General features: G+C 40.0%; 1 protein-coding gene across 2 annotated transcripts in view; it reads left to right on the forward strand.

The window, feature by feature from the left end:
• The first annotated feature begins 6,606 nt into the window (after window positions 1-6,606).
• tnk2b (tyrosine kinase, non-receptor, 2b) overlaps window positions 6,607-17,600 on the forward strand; it is a 64,332-nt gene continuing 53,338 nt past the window's right edge. For both annotated transcript variants that reach the window (XM_030402593.1, XM_030402598.1), the window contains exon 1: window positions 6,607-6,838. The gene's annotated coding sequence lies outside the window, so the exon portion shown is untranslated. The remainder of the gene's footprint in view (window positions 6,839-17,600) is intronic.

A 17,600-nucleotide genomic window follows, 5' to 3' on the forward strand; every position in this document is an offset into this window, starting at 1 on the left:
GAGGCTGTGTTTGAAGGTGGGACGTCAGGGATATAATTGGCTGTTTTTGACTACTTTTGATTATACCATAATATTTCGCCTTAAAAACTATTTACCTTGCCTTGTTTGGTGTCATTATTTTCAGCACAAACTCACATGTGTGACTGTACAGTTATTTTTTCATTTTAAGGTACTATATTAACACTATGGACCTAAAATCACAAAATAACATAAAATCAGAGTAGGAAAAAGTTAGATTTTTTACTGTGAAAACCACAAATATGTTTAATGAACCAATTGCATTAGTTATAATGTAAATATAAATTGTTGTTTGCTAAATTGGTGCATAAGTTTTTGAAATTTACAAAGTTATGTGTAACTATTTACATTTACATGTAGGCAATGCCTCAGGTTCAGGGCTCAGCTCATTCCTGCCTGTTCCACATTCAGCCGTCTCCTCCTTGTTTTGACTCACAACACAAAAGAACGACTCCACTACTCACTAAACACACCACACCAAACACTATATAACACACTAACTATACACTCCAAAACACGCTATATGTCACAAATCTCTCAACTCTCAAAACTCGCTATCTCTGTCGCCATCTCCAACACATCACTGCTGCTGTCACTCATCTGCCGACGTTCCTCCCACATCTTCCTCTTCCTCAACAACCAAACTTGTTGCTTGGACACCTTCGTGACAAAAGCTTGTTTTTACCGTTTCTTCCTGCATCAGACACAAAGCAAACGTGACGGCAATGTTCTCAAAAAAGCGTGTTGGACATTATTTACCCTAAGTCCGGTTTTGGACGTGCCGGTGCGTCCGGTCCGTCGACTCGGTAGGTGGGCTGTGTGGGTTGGCTAGTGGCTAGCAGCTAGCTACACATGAACATCCACAGATTCCGATTCCACCTTGTTGTCCGCGCGTCTCCGGATCTCCTCAGACCTCTCATTAATCCACAACAGTCAGTTTAGATGCACAGAACAGAACAGAACGGGACCGAACCGCCGGCAAAATCCCGGTCCAGCTCGCGCCGCTGCAGGTAGAAATCCTCTTGTTTATTAAGGTATGTCGTGGGCTTGAGCTCTGCAGTGATTGGCTCTGGTGCGCACGTGACTGTGGTGGCTCCGGTGGACAATGCTTGTGGAATTTGTAAAGCATTTATGAAATAATTTATTCACGGTATCATTGCAGTCCAAACAAATGCTTAGTTGCACACCATTGAACCAAGCAGCAGCCATGTTGAAACTCTCAGGTCAGTCTGATCCTGATCCGCAGAGATATTTGAGGTACAGACACATACACACACACACACACAGACAGAGATTCCTTGCGTTTATAGAGAGATTTATATATAGAGAGAAAGTATACAAAGAACATACATTCAGAAGCATGAGTGAACAGAAATAACACAAGTATAAACATCACCCCCCCCTCGCTTATATTACATGCATCACTTACATATCAAAATTACATATACAAAAAAAAGGTTTTGAATAAAACAGTAAGATACATACGTAAATAAAAAATCAATAAGTAATCAAGGATGGTCCTTATGGGTTTCAAATTATACACAATACAGGATCAGTCATAGAAAACACCAATATTAGTGACACATAATTTCTCTATGTAACTTAAAAAAGGTTTCCATGTAGCATAACATTTTTGAATACATCCATCAATACATAGAATAGCGAATCTTCTCCAATACCAAATGGTGTAAAAGGTCATTGATCCACGTCTTAAAGGTTTGGGGAAGTTTCCCCTTCCACTTAAAGAGTATTAATCACCCAGCTATGAGAGATGCAAAAGCTATCATATTCTTTGCCTGGCGGTGAAGGTGAGTGTCTTGTGGAGTTATTGCAAATATGGCAGTGATGGCAAAAGGTTCTATAGGTACTTGTTATGAAAAAGTTTAAAATATTGACTGCCAGAAATTGTCTCGTTTTGAACAAAACCAGAACATATGTCAGACCGTGGCTGGCATTTGCCTGCACTGATCCCACAAAGGATTGATGCTAGGTGTGAACTTTGCTAGTCTCACTTTAGACCAGTGAAGGCGATGCATAACATTGAACTGGATAACTGTGTGTTGTAAGCAGATTGAAGAGGAATGTATTCTATCTAAAGCTCTTTCCCAGATCTCCTCAGGAAGTTCGAACCCCAAGTCGCCCTCCCATTGAATCTTTAATGACGTCAAAGGCTCCAAATGGTATGTGTTTAGTAAGGAGTATATTTTCCCAATAGTCCCTCTGGAACCTGAATTAAGCTTCAGAATGGAATTTAAGAGGGAGTTGGGTGGCTGGGACAGGAAGGGAGTAAATGATGTTGATATAAAACTATGGAGCTGCAGAAATCTAAAAAAATGAGAATTAGGGATGTAAAATTTAAGCATTAATTGATCAATGGATGCAAATGTATAATCAATGAATAGATTCTCTAATGTCGCAACTCCTCTATTAGTCTGTTCATGAAAAGCACTGTCTATAATTGATGGCATGAACTGGTGATTTTTTATTATAGGAGCACAAGTGGGCAGATCCCTGACAGAGAGAAAGCTCGTCTGAACTGTGTCAGAATTCTAAAAGAGTGTTTCACAATTGGATTTAAGGTAAATTTAGATATTGATTCCAAAAGAGGAAGTTTTGGGCAGAGTAGTGAGTGTAAAGAAGTATGAGGACACGAGGAGTTTTCCATTCGTAACCACTCAGGGTTAGTGTCACCAGATGGAGAATCTTTCCAAAACAGCATAGACCTAATGTTGGCAGCCCAATAGTAAAACTGGAAGTTAGGGAGGGAAAGTCCTCCATGTTGACGATGCTGCTGTAAGATCTTTTTCCGTTGGTTTCAGCGCTCTTCCTTAATTTTGTTAATGTATCTTTTTGTATATCCAGGGTTATCTTACTTCTCTGAACATGAAGGCCTTCTCCTACATCAACCTGGATGGAGTTGTTGGAGGTATTTACTTCAGGTTTCATGCAAAACTCTTGTCTCCTAAATATTTAACTATACTACTTTCTATACCTACCAGGCCTGTCACTTCTTTTTGTTGGACAACATATTGTCCAGTAATGATCACATAAAAAAACATTGTCCTTTGAGGACATTTTATGACGCTGATATAATGATATTATGATAGCATAACAATGCAATAACATCATGTCGAAGAGCAATGAACTTTTAATTGTTGATAGTCAGATAGTTACGCAAGTCGATCCACTTTGTGTTTCCTATTTTTTTGTAAACCCACTATATTTTTTTTCACACACACACCAACACCTGTGTACTGCCATAAAGTTTCTCCAGAACACACCGTCCTAACATACCAGTATTTTCCGGGTGTTTGTTTTTTGCTGCTTCCATTTTCTCTAATCAGTGATTGCTTGTCTTACCTCAACGTGTTTAACCCTGTCATGACATGATTGTACCTAGTTATGTCTCGTTTCGCTCGTTATGTCTTGCATCACTATAAAAAGGGAACAATATCAAATAAATAATTAATGAAATAAATGAATGCCTGATTGGTCCTGCACATGTGCAACTCACTCCTTTTTTCTTTTACGTGAGTTGCTAAATTTCTTGCACAACATTTCATTTTACCCACTCTGGGCAGTGGATATAGTTGAGCCCTGATGTGAAATAAATATTGAAATATACTAATTAACCCAAACCCAAAATAAAACCACACAACCAAAACTAAAAATAAAATGTGAAAAAGTCTTTATAATTGTAAGAAATCCTGTGCATCATGTTGGCTAAAATATTAGTGTAAACGAGCAGTAGGTCAGCACAACAACTAATTCCTTGATATGGCATCATTTGATTTTCCATAATACCTCCATAGAAATCTTCTTTTGAAGGTTGAAATGGATTTAAAGTCGCCGCCAGTCTGTTGATGCTTAGTCTAAACAAGAGTGCTCTGAAGAAGGTAAATCCACAGCTCGGGGACAGACTTTAAAGCACATTTAATACAAACCTACAGTGTTGTCATTAGTGAAATAGTATAATGCTTACTTTGTGAAAGTTACAGTGTAATGGAGTGCCGTTTAGCTCAGTTGGTAGAGCGGGCGTCCCATGTACAGAGGTCGTCCTGTTTCCTGTCATCTCTTCAGCTGTACAATAATAAAGCCATGAAAAGGCCAAAAAATATACTTGAACAACAACAACAAAAAGTTACAGTGTAATATAGTTGTTGGGAAGTTTGGAAGGAATGACTGGGGATCAGATGTGTTGTGCCACTCTGTTACCCCGCCCACTGTGTCTGACCACCACCACTTTGTCACTTTCTCTCTCCCCTTGAAGTCCACCGCCTCCATCGCCCCTACACCTCACACGGTCACCAACCACCACAAACTGATATCCCTCTCTCCTGCCGCTCTCTCCTCAACTGTTCTTTCTTCAGCAAAAAAGCATTCTCCAAGACAACTGAAGAAGATGCAGAAACTAACCCTAACCACCGCCAACAACAAAAAAAAGACAACGGCAAAAATTACTCAAAAACGGTTCTGTTGTAATCCAAGTTACCGGAAAACCCCAAGATCAAAACTCTTGAACTCTTGAAGAGTGTATATACACTCTTTTGGAAGCTAAAATCTTGGCTGAAATGCTGAGCGGCTGAGCTGAAAGGGTTGGTATTTCAAATGTTTGCATAAGCTCGACCGTGTTATGAGGTTGTAAATAATGTCTTTTCAAATCAGTATTGGATCTCAGGGCTCTGGGAGACTTGGATCATGCTTGACGAACTGTATGAGGCCGTTTTATGTTTGTTTTTCGGCTGTTTTATTATCTTTTAAAACAAGTCCCCATGTGCTTCAGTTAGTCAGGAGAATGACACAACGCTGTTTTGTTGCGAAGCTCCAGGAATGGTTTTAGGACTGCGAAACTTCAAATAACTTTCCATCTGCATGGGGATTGAGTTGATAATTCCTGAATGTAATTTTTGGGTGAGTTTGTTCTTTAAGTGTCTTAAAACGCATGCAGGGAATCTTTTAATATCCCTTCCTATTTTCCACCTGTGATACCAGCACAGAACCCGAACACAGTCCACGCAAACCAGAGTTGTTGTGACAACCTTTGACCAGATGAGGGAGGCAGAGTAAATAATATGTTTGATTTAATTCTGAGCTTCCCAACTGTTTCCAAATGAAGTATTTTTTTTTTTTACAAAGAATGGTATTCATGAAGTGAACTGGAGGTGACTCTAAACTATCAAAACTCTAAAAGGGATTTCTAGAGAATAATTTACAGGTGAATCCCATCATCTTGTTTTAATTTCGCTTGAACTTGAGTAATAACTTTACTATTTGAGTCTATTTTGGATTCTTTACTGCTTGTGATTGAAACAACAACAACCATTATATGAAATGAAATGTCTGAGTACATGTTCCAAACCAAAGCATTAAACTTGTCTGTAGGTGCTGCAGTGTGGTAATATTGCGGCATGTTCCTTTAAGAGTGGGCTGACAGCCTGAATGTGTAGCAGAGACATGAGAAAAACAAAGAGCTCTCACTTCGCTAGTGATTTATGTTGCGGCACATCATCGCCAAGAGTGGTGGAGGAAATGTACGTGGAAGTCTTGAAGAAGTACATATGAACATCAAATCGAAATAGATAATGGGGAATACATCAGTGTTAACAGCTGACCACCTGAACTCTCAGTGAAAGACAGTCCATGAAGAGGATCTGATACATAAACAAACCCTCTCTCACAATGAGTCCGAAAATATTAGTATGCGATCGTTTGTCTTTTGTGCACTTTTTCCATCCTTTTCTTGTCTTTGATGGCAAAACTACTAATAATATGCAGAGCAAGCTATTGCAATTGCAATAAAACAAAACAAAAACAAATTCACTTTTTTGATAATGCAGTGGTTCTCAAACTTTTTAATGCCAAGGACCCTTAAAGTGATACAAATTATTCATACAGTGACACAAACATAAAAGATTTAATCCTGGGGTCACCGATCTGTTAAGTTTTTGCGTGTGGATCAAATGATAGTACAAATAAATGATTTCCCTTTTTACTGAACCCCCTCCAACACCCCTTTGTGACCAAGTGCTGGTTTTGGGCTGGTGTAAGTGCTGTCTCAAAGTCGGCTCAACGTGTGAACTTTTAAAAAAACTGGTTTGCTTTTCCATGTGCATAAGAGCCACTGCACATCATTCACTTACTGCATCGTCAACTATGGAACACATATGCCTACACTGACTCTTCACACTCCTGAAGCTGCTCCTGGCTTTGCAATCCTACACTGGCATCAGAGCAGGCCCTGCGAACCAGCACCTGAACTGCCTTGGTTAAATAGGGGTAACAGAGGTCCCCTGACCCCACCTTGAGAACCACCTCAGTAAAATATGAAAAGCAAGGATGCTTCTAGAAGGTGTTTTTAATAATTGCGCTCAGACATGTCCCACTGTTTCCTGTGGGAAAAAAGCTAAATTAAAGTTAAGGAATCAAGCCAAGAATATAATGTACCTAACTGCACTTTTGCAGACAGGAACAAGGGCACAGACCAAACCCGGTTTGTTTTCCCTGGAGTGATCCATCCTCAAACACACAGACGATCTTCGCGCTGTACAAAGACAGCAGAGACGTGACGTCAGCCGCCACACAGCTCAAACCACTGCTGTATGTTTTTTTTTTTTGGACAGGGCTGCTGCGCAAAGTGAGTCATTCAGCGAGGACTGCTCCAAACTTCACTCACTTTTTTCGGTCTTGTTTCACGCCACGGTCGAGGCCCCTGGAAGCGGCGCAGATGTCAGGACTTGTAAACCCGTAGCCGGTTTTGTTGGAGCGCCAGAACCCGCCGGAACAGCAGGTGACAGCAAGTGACAGGAGCTGAGACTGACAGGTAGGAGCCCTCGGTGCACACACGACTGGAGGCTAACGCACAGCGAGCTGGAGTTTTATTATTAATGCGGGTATAAAGAGTTAGCCCTGCGGTTAAACAATTCACTGACACCACTGAAAGAAAGTTAGAAAAAAACTAAATGAAATAAAGAACGAATTTGTAGTGGTCCTCCATCATGAGAGTAAAATGAATTAATAAAAACTGCGCAGGTGTACTGATGAAATAAGCTAGTTTTGAAAAGCGGATGTTTTAAAGCACTTTAACATTGTACACCAACTTGTCCTCTCATTATTCTGTTCTTAATTTTAATGCAATCAGAAGGCTCCGTGGTTTCAATGGGTCAGCCAATCACATGAATAGTAAGGCTAAGAGGGACACAGACAAACACGTTTTCCCCCATTCAAGCCAAACCCCCCCCCCCCCCCCAAAAAAAACACCTCCCGTCTGGTTCTGTTCTAACACTAATGTCTAAAGTTGACAACACCGAGCACTTTCTACCTTGGTGTCAATAAAGTGGACGAGATGTTTATCCAGTCCACTGTGGACGTCCAGTTTTTCTTTTTAACTGACCTATCAGGTTCCACTTTTGCTCCGGGTCGTCCAGGAGCAGCCAATGGCGTGGCATTTCATTACAAGGCAGGTGTTTTCAAAAAGTCCCTGTTGCAGGTTGGCTTGAATTTCTTGTATTTTCCAAAGGAGTCCTTGTCTCAGCAGCATTCATCAAACAGACCCTTCAAAAAAAAAGTGATGGTAAGTTCCTTCTTTATCTTTGTTTGTTGCTAGGCGCCATCATCACTAAAGAGTTCAGCTTACCTGTAAATAACGCTAGTTCGGCTAAAGTTAGCCTTTGCGTCCTGTTTGTGTTTGTTTATGTCTGTGAAATGGTCCCTGCATCTGTCAGAACCATAGATTCTGAAGGACCCCAACTCAAAGATGGCAACACTTCAGTCTTGTAGTCAAGTAGGCCTTGGCTGGCGATCTAATTTTTTTCCCTTATTTTCCCCCCCCTGTCCCTCAGTGCCAGTGGACTTGACCCGAGGATTACCCGACTGGACAGCTGCTTCGATAGTGAAGCATTTTGGATGGAATTGGATATTTGTGATTCCTTGAGATGGTTTCAGAAATAAAATGACTGATGTTTGAAGCGGAAGTGGCCTTTGAAAAGCTGGGGTTAAAAAAAGACAGTAAGTACTCCAGTGTTTCAGAGGAAATGCACATCTTTCAATTTCTTATAGCTGGATAATTAATTATATGGTTCCCTAATTGTCTTTGAAGGAGCAAAAAGATGAAAAACCAAAATTGAAGGTGATCCTTTGGAGTTCTGCTTGTACGGACGTATCTCCTCATGTCTTATCCCCTCACCGTTTCACTGCTGGACACCTCCATCTTTGCTGCTTTCAGCCTGCCTTCCAGTTATGCTTTTTGACGCTGATTTGCAATATTTATACTGACTTGTATGAGCTCTATATGTTGTGTAGGTTTGTATGTATGTTTTTTTTCAGATGCAATAAAAATATAAGCATCTATGTGCCTGTTCCCCTTTTTTGAACCACCAAAGACCCAGACATCTGCTTGGGGCTAAAATAGTGTTACCTTTTAAATGTTTAAAACCTTTCAAACTGCTAATCCTATCCACATGCTATAACATTCATTTAAAGCAAGTTTCTTAACTTTAGATAAAAATGATCATGTCATCACATTCTGCATCATTTATTTGTTAGGTAAAGCACTGCAGTTTGTTCCTCTTTCCTCCTTCCGCAATGATTTTAGTCAAGCTACTCTTGTTTTACATGTTCAATGGGTGGTATTTACCTCTGTGAAGAAACATGTACTTTTGCTTCAGTCTCCTCCGTTATGATGGAAAATACATGTAACATCTTGGATGATATCATAAGGTCTGTAACTTGCTCAGGAAAGGTCATTTGTAGACAAGAATTCATATGAAAGTCTAGAATATCCAAGTACATCTTTTTAAATAAAAAAAAAAACAACTTTCTGATGTTGATTGAAAATCCATCCATTCTCAGACAAAGCAAATGTAAAATTTGAGACTTTAAATAAGTCAGACTGACGAAGAATGGCACTTGATGCTAAGAAAAACATAATAAATACAGAAGAGTTAGGCACCCATACCCGAAATTTGGGTGTGCAGCCTGAATTCTGCTAGAACTGGCCCATACATTCTTGCTAGCGGGCTGGACAGTTTATGAGGCTGCATGATAGTAAGGCGCCAACAGGAGAGGGATTTTGTCACTCAGCTCAGTCTCTGATGGTGCTAAACCTGAGCTGGACCCACTTAAAATTGTGAAGTAAATAAACAGCACTGGTGTCACAGTATTCTCTGACATGCTAACACAGGTAGCTGGGAATAGACAGGGATACCCCAAATAGTAAGATCCTGTGCTTTAATTGTACCTTCTTGATTGAAGACACTTTGAAATGTCACAGTAGGTAAAGTGCAGGTGTAATAGATTACATTGGTGGAGATTTTCATACCTGCTACCTGTCATGCCTTACTGCAGTGTTTTTCAATCCTGTGTCCAACAACTGAGGTTTTCTGTTGATTTTCGCGGAATAGCTAATATATAGCACATCTGACCAGTGAAGGTATGCGGTAATTACATATAATAAAACACTTACATAAGACAACGGAGGGAATAAATATGAACGCAAGGGCTTCATAAATGTTATTATGGCTGGTGCAAAACGATCCTCATCACGAGGAGACTTGAATTCTTTCAGGAAATTGAATTAGCTAAATAAGATCAGCAAGCATCCTCTGACCCTTGAGTTTGAACCTCAGTGTCTTTGTGCAATTTGCATGAGTAAAACTTAATTTTCTTCGCCCAAATGTTGTTGAACTGCAGTATACACAAGTTCTCGTCCGAAAAGTCAGATCACCCAGGATGAATGAAATACCCACACATTCAGGAAGACAAAATATGCAGCTGAGCTACATAGGGGCTTTTCCTGTTTCTACTCGCTGTGTCTTAACTCTCTCTCTTTCTCTCTCTCTCTGTCTTTCTTGCTTGCACACACACACACACACACACACACACCCCTGACACACCTGGTGTCAGATACGAGGCCTGAGGGCAGCGGAGCTCTCTACCTCCTTCTCTGTAGATTAATCACCTGAGCTGGGCCCAGCCTCTCTAAATCCCACAACACACGCGCACACACACACACATACACACACACACACACACACACACACACACACACACACACACACACACACACACACACACACCTCACACATACACTACCAACTTGCCGTAATAGCCCTCATTATCAGTAGATCTATGAGTAATGCTCATAGTTTTATGCTTGGCATTATGTAAGCCATTCCCACATAACTGATGTTTTATTGGTACACTTTACCTTTAATGGTTGCTGGTGTTTGACTGGGTAAAGTCCAGGACCGTCTGATTTTGAAAACCTTGTAGCATAATAATTATTGGCTTCCAGTTTGACATATAGGTCAATGGAAACTTCAGACTGACTTGATGATTTAACACAAGATATTCTAAACCCCTTTTATTATTCCACATGAAATGCTACTGGATAACTCTGTGTAATTGACACCACACATAATCTTTCCACCTTCTGGCTAAAGCAGTTAAGAGTCATTTCCCACCTGTTTCTCCACCCTAGCATTACCTGCTTCTATTAAACACTCTGGAGTCAGTAGATAATGCTAGAAGATATGCAGGATGTGATGTTTCTGTGATAGGGTTAACGTGTTGCATGGTCCACGCACACTTATTTCTACTATTGTAGAAGGTAGTTGTAGTATTTGGTTGAAATAGCAGGGCTCACCTGCTGTAGCATATCAGTCAGTATGCCTTTCTTTATCTCCTGTCCTTAATTTGAACCCCTCACATCATCACATAATCTGATTTGGCATTATCTGCTTCCACTCTTCACATGCTGGAGCTTGTAAATGTCTCACTGAGATTTAACCATGTCTCACTGAGATTTAACCATGTTTGAGGTGGATATAATCCAGTTTTTTTTGCTTCCTCTCAGTCTATTACACAGTTGGTCTGTGGTGATAGTGGGAGCGCCATATATATACTTAGAGCGGCAGCGATAGTGCTTGATGATAGATAACTCTGTTGAATGAGCAGATTCTTGAGAAACACCAAAATCCTGACTGAGGTGCCCTCCAACCTTCCTGTGAGGTGATCTATTACTATATTGTGCAGCCCACAAGTCCTGTACTGTAGATGGCTTTTTGAGTGGTTCTGGACGAGAGATTAAAGTACTGAATAAGGCAACATAGCATAGCATAGTTTTTTCTAACATTATAAGTTGCAGCACCCAATTTGTTGTTGTAAAATCATTTGAAACTGCATATTTGCAAGGAAACCTCATGTAAGTGCATCTTAGCCTTCCACAAACCTAGTGAAAACACTGCATATTTCTGACAGAGTCAGGGTTTGTTTTCTCTCGTAATCTCTTTGGTTTCTATCGCTGTACACCAGTCAAAATCCGGCCCTCATCTTTTTACTTGTAGGATGTTCAATTCGTTAGTGAGCTAGTACGAGGAGGTCATATAACATAAATGCATTTAGACACATTTACTGACACAGTCATGCTGCTCTGACTAGAGGGTGATTTAGCTTCAGACAGAGAGGCAACGATTGCATGACTGGTACTGATTTAATGCTGGGGTCTACATTTTGATTTGGTTGTTCATTTGGGAGATAGTGCTGGTACACAGGTGCAGTTGAGACAAAGGCATCTATGTTTTTAATTATTCTGTTTGTTTGGATGTTATTCAGGCCAATAAAGCTTGACGTTTTGGTTTTATTTTGCCATATTCAGTCCAAGTCTTCTAATGATACCCTAACTTAAACCTGTAGCGTCTTTGACAGTGAAATAATGGGACTGTTGATTAATTAGGTCTGATCTTAATGGTTCGGCTCAAACAAATTACACAGACATTCAAGGAAATTGCCCTTTTGGAAAATAGGAAATAACTACAAGAAAAATCTCCCTTTGTTTATTTGAGGTGCAGCTACACACATTGTTGTTGCCCCCTGCTTTTATGTTGACCCTGATGAAATATAAGCTATATTAGAGCCATTAAAGCCAAACATGAGACGAGTCATTAGAAAGGGTGTAGGCTTGATCAGCATCAGCTTTTATTTCAGAATGAGCTGCGGTGGATTTTGTTAATATTTTCTTTGCCACAATGGTAAAAAATTCTATATTTGTATAACCATTGCTCCTTTTCTGCGTTGCTGTATTGTTGAATGCACTGCCTCAACGTGAAAACTAAGATGTTTACTCCTCCTTAAAAGGGTCTTTGAAAATTAAAGGAACCAGACTATTCTGCCTGACATGTTTAAACACATACAACATCTCTAAACTATTATTTCTACTCTGACAGAATGATTACACGTGGTTGGACATGTAAGAGGGATTGAGTGGAAACTGTCAATACTGGCTCGATGCTCAGAGAGCAGTTAGTAATATGGAAGAGTTCCAAATGTTGCCGGTGCCAACTCCCTAACAGGATGTCACAATTTGCAGGAGTGTTGCACCACCTTCCTGCATGAATGAAAAAAAGTTTGAACACACTCGATGCTTCAGAGCAATTCACTCAGCTCTGGTTTATACTAAAAATAAAGAAATTAAGAATGACAGCCAGAGATAAGTGTGCAGAGTTTTCCATGCTGCCTCCAACCAGCGTGACTGTTCAGTAGTTTTATGAGCAGCATGTGAACAGTAATATAATATAAAGTCTTTCAGGACCATGTACCAAAGCATTAATCTAAATCAATTTGTTATGCTTTCCCAAGAGTGGGCAATACAACATAAGATTGATATCACAGTATTTTAAAGAAAGAAAAAGTAAATATTCAGAAAGTAATTATGTTTTGATTGTCTTCAAATAGGAATAAAAACAAGGTATTGGCCTGTCTGATAATGTAGGTCAATTAGAGAATGTAATGTAATGTTATTCCCAGAGTTAGACGAGGGGCAGGACTTCTCAACAGCATTTATTTGGCAGAAGGCCAAAAGTATATTCATTTAAAGTAATAACAATCTTCAGTTTACCATGGGGCATGACTGTTAAGCACATTTACATCCAGGAGTCGCCAACATACTGGCGAGGATCTCGCACCACAAGGAGTGTTTCTGTAGTGACAGAGCGAGCTGAGCGTGCCTTGCAGTAACAAGTTTAACAAAGATCAGCATGACAAAACAGTTTCCCACATCTAACCAATTACTGTGGTTATTTAATCAGCTTCAAATTCAATTTAACATTTATGCAATTTCTCTTGACTGTCCCTTAATACTAAGTACTACAACATTGCTTCAGTGTGCCACAGTAGACTGGAACGTGCCAAGTTCAAGTTAAATGGGAGAATAAACTGTAAAGATACCTACAAAATTACAAAAGGTACAGTTTGAACTCTGGCCGTCAGCTTAAAGCTTGAAGTTTCCTGCTCTAACAAATAGGTTAGCGCAAACATACAAGATTTTTCCAGTTGTGGGGATGTTTACATTACAAATAAAGTTAATCCACTGGATCTTCACACCCTTGGATGGTGTGAATAGTCGAAGATGTTTATGTTGGTTCTTGCAAACAACAACAGAGAAACTATGGTGCTCTGCTTGAACCCTCCACTTGTTTGTGCTACCAAAGTCGACATCAGTGAGAAAAATAGTAACTACGTGTAACTCCAGTTCTGTGAGTACATTTCTAGACTACACGTTATCATGTCTAAACAAAATGTTGTATTGATCACAGAAAAGTCTGTTATGTGACGTTTATTCTGTCCAACCCTGTTACTTGTACCTGCTATTAAGTTCCAAATATATGCTGTATGTGTGTGAGTGTCGGGGGCGACGGCAATAGAGTCCTGGGTTGGTTGGTGAGAGAAGATTGTGTTTCACTCCTCATACCTCTTCGTAGTGTTTTGTCCTCCTCACTGCTGCTTTGCTTTGTCCTCAGAATATAGCCCACCTGGCCTCTATGAGTTCATCTCTTATCACCATAGTAGTCTGATCACGGGAGTCAATGTCATTGTCCATACAGACTTAACCAAAACAAGATTATAATTATGAATCTGATCTAGAGTTAATTGTATTACACATATATATTTGGTTTTAGTTTTGTGGTGGAGCTAGTGTCATGAGTACCTGATATGGTGTTGGTATAAACATGATTTACTGTACAAACAGCTGGTTTACACATTTAAAATACAGTACATTGTAAGACAGAGACCATTGTCAGAGTTCAAAAGGTCCTGGTACACTAAAGATGATGCAGTTCAAAACATTTTTTTTTGCTGAGTGGTGCCATGTTGACTTCATCAGTTGGGGGAGGCAGCGTGAATGAAAGACTTTTCTGTTGACAACGGAGTGCATGAATCAGCAGTGACTGCAATGGAAAAGACAGGAGAGGCAGTCTTTCAATTCAGCCTTAACAATCCTGGTTAATAAGTTATACGTTATGAGCTTGTTTAAAAAGACAAAGGAGTAAAACACAAGATGAAGAGTTTCATGTACTAATATTCAAGAGAAAACTAAATTAATATTGTTTTAGTAATGTTATATAACCTACACAGACGATCTTTTGGGATTTTGTGGTAATCCAGTGTCCCTATCACAATCTTCCTACAGTTGGACTTATTTCACTCTGTTACATATCCATTTGCATCATAAAGATATGTAAATGTTGACTGCAACAGACATTTAAGTCTGCACGTGAACACAAATCCCAAGTGGAGCTGCCCAGTTCCCAACATTAAGCAACAAAATGAAACTCTCTTGAGAAAAGTTTGTCAAATACTCAATACCAACCCAAAATGGCATCTGGGAATGAGACTAAAAAATCAACTATCCTTCTCCAGTAACATTTTGCTGCTTTAAATGACTGATATTTCATTTAAAAAACATAGCATTTAAACAATAGCTACCACGACCTCTGGCACAATAAATGAAAGACTAAGAGTCTGCGGCCATGTTATATCTCACCAGCCAATCTAACCAATTTATTTTTGGTCGAAAAGCCCATCTCATTTCTCTTGAGCAGTTTGTCCATTAGACGCTGTTGGTAGTTACCAAAGATGGTAGCAAAGCAACACAGTATGTAAAATATGCACAGCAGAAACATCAGATAGGTCAAACCACTGTGTTAACCTATGTACATGCACAGTATATTTAAATGTGAATTTATTACATGTGACAGTTTTTGCTGAAAGTCTCAACAGCTATTGCAGTCGGCAGTGACTGTTGTAGTTAGCACGATGTGATGGTCATTCAATCAATTCGGTCTCGAACTGGAATGGAGTGCGTTGTTTGTTGGTGCACAGCTCTGAGTTTAAGCTGATGTTTAGCAACTAATGTTTACTTTGTTCAACATTTTCTGTGTTACCATGATTATATTTGCTAATAAGCGCTGAACTTAAATGGAGTAGGGTTGTCATTGTTTTCTCTATTTGGTTATAAACCAAATTAATGGCAAAATAGATGTTGCAAGATGAAAGGTAAAGGGATCACCAAAGTTGTAATACTCAGTGTTTCCTCTACATTCATTTCCAAGCCACCGCTCCTTCAAATTTCTTTTTCTTTTTTTTTTCCGCCGCATCATATCTCCACCTTCACAGCAGAGTCCTGCACTGGGTCGGGTGTCGCGAGTGCTGAGGTAAACTAGATAACTATCTTGCTCAGTATCTACTCTTTGGAGTAGATCCCCCCCCCCCCCATGAACTTACTGGTGCCATCGACGTTACTTACTCGGGTGTCATCTTGAAAATAGGGCAACGACTCACCGGAGAAAAGGTAGACTTATTAGCTTAAGACAACTTATAATAGATTTTATAAGTTCAATAGACATTCGCAAAATATCGATGGCCAGCTAAGGTTACATAACATATACGTAGCTTAATTAATTAGGCCCGGTGCCAACTCAGCTCAGTGTCGCTAACGTGAGTAAACTAATTGATAGCATTAAGCAAATATATACACGCCATGATGTAACTGCTGACTGCATTTTCAGATGAGCTTGTTCAAATATTTCTCAAAACCCAGAAAAATTCATTGTTCTGAGCCTGGGTGCAAATTCTGTGATTCTACAGCCCCATCAAGAAATGATTATTTATTGTTTTAAAAAGCCCTTTTCCATGCCAGCCATTCAATAAAAAGGGGAATTATGCTGGGCATAAAAGTAAAATCTGCAGTCAAGTGTAATTTGTTTACGCTGCGACGGCTCCTCTGAGAGCCTGCCCCCGCTGCTGAAAAAAATCCTAGAGGAAACACTGAATACCTTCTGATGAATGACAGGAATGTCTCTACCTAGAATGTAACAGTTGTCATGACCTTTGTCTTAAAAACTCCAAGTGTCAACCTTCTGGTGGTGCTAGAGGAAAAGTCAGGGCATCGTCAAAGTCATTGGGATTCATCCAATGACGACCATTAACAAGATTTCATGGCAATCTATCTAGTTGTTGAGATATTTCAGTCTGGACCGAAGTTTTAGACTGAGAACAATTTTTGCTTTGTATAGTCATATTAGTAGATTAACAGTAAACAACGTGTTTTGCTAGCATCGGTGGCCACTTAGTTGTTCCAGTGACCCCAGCTGAGCTTTTCTTAAAAATATGTGGTGTTTAAAGTGGCCTTGTTCCCGTGTTTGTCCAGTTTATTTCTGGCCTTTCTTACACTCTCCAGGGACTGGGTGGTGTTTCTGTTTCCTCATGTGCCAGGGTGGGGGCTTCTCCAGCCGTAAACTACCTTCTCCTCCCTGCCCTGCCCACGGACAGAGTTGCGTAACAAAAATGTGAAAAGCGTTGGGGTCATGTGATGTCGCCCTCTGGCATGTTATGATGGTTGTCAATAGAAAGTGATGCAGCTTACTGTGTCAGCCTGAGCCAATAATGCATAAGCAGTGCATGTGTTATTAAATGAATAACATCCCAGTGGTGATTTGTCTTAAAAGCTGCCAGATTGTTGAGTGTGTGTTAGTTTAGAACTCACTCCTGTCCTGTATGTGATTGATGTTACTGTTCAGCATGCTCGCGTTTCACCGTGCACAGTTACATACGTAGTCCCTTTTCCTCACAAACAAAGGAGTCATTTGTGGAGCGTATGCAGCGAGGAAGAATAGCTTGGTGTTTCTCCTTGTTGTGAGCTTCTCCTCTGACACTGTAGGCTCCAGTCAGCTACTTTACTAGGTGGTGGGTGGACTGTGTCCTCGTGTGTCCGTGTGAATTGCATTGATTCATTCATGCTGCCCTCTCCTGCACTGGGCCCCTCAGGCATTCCTACCACAGCCCCCAGACCTGGTTTGGAACAATGTCAAGTCGATTCACATCAAGCATTAGACGTTGCTTCCGGTCGTAGGCTTCTGTAGGATATCGATTCAGCAGATGACCGTGAAAGTGAATTTTCATGTTCTAGTTTGTTGTATGGATTAATATCAAATTATAACTGATCTTGATTCTGCCGTAGAATATAGAAAAAATTAATTAATTCGACCAGAGTGGTTTCTCTTTAAGTATTGCACTGGGGCCTTTGTGAGATGAAATTACTCATCTCTGTGGTTTACTCAGTCTAGGTGTTGCCAGCACTCTGTTTGGTCATGTGTGTGAAGTGTGAGTGGGTGGATGGTGATTGCTGCAATCTTGGCTTTCGCTTCAGCTCGCTAGCTGTGAAGTTTCATTTGCCTGGAAATAAGAAGAAAAAATAAACAAAGACTGGCAAACGTTAAACCAGAATATGAGAATTACATGAAGGTGGT

Source organism: Sparus aurata, chromosome 21, assembly GCF_900880675.1.
Source record: "Sparus aurata chromosome 21, fSpaAur1.1, whole genome shotgun sequence".
Taxonomy (NCBI): domain Eukaryota; kingdom Metazoa; phylum Chordata; class Actinopteri; order Spariformes; family Sparidae; genus Sparus; species Sparus aurata.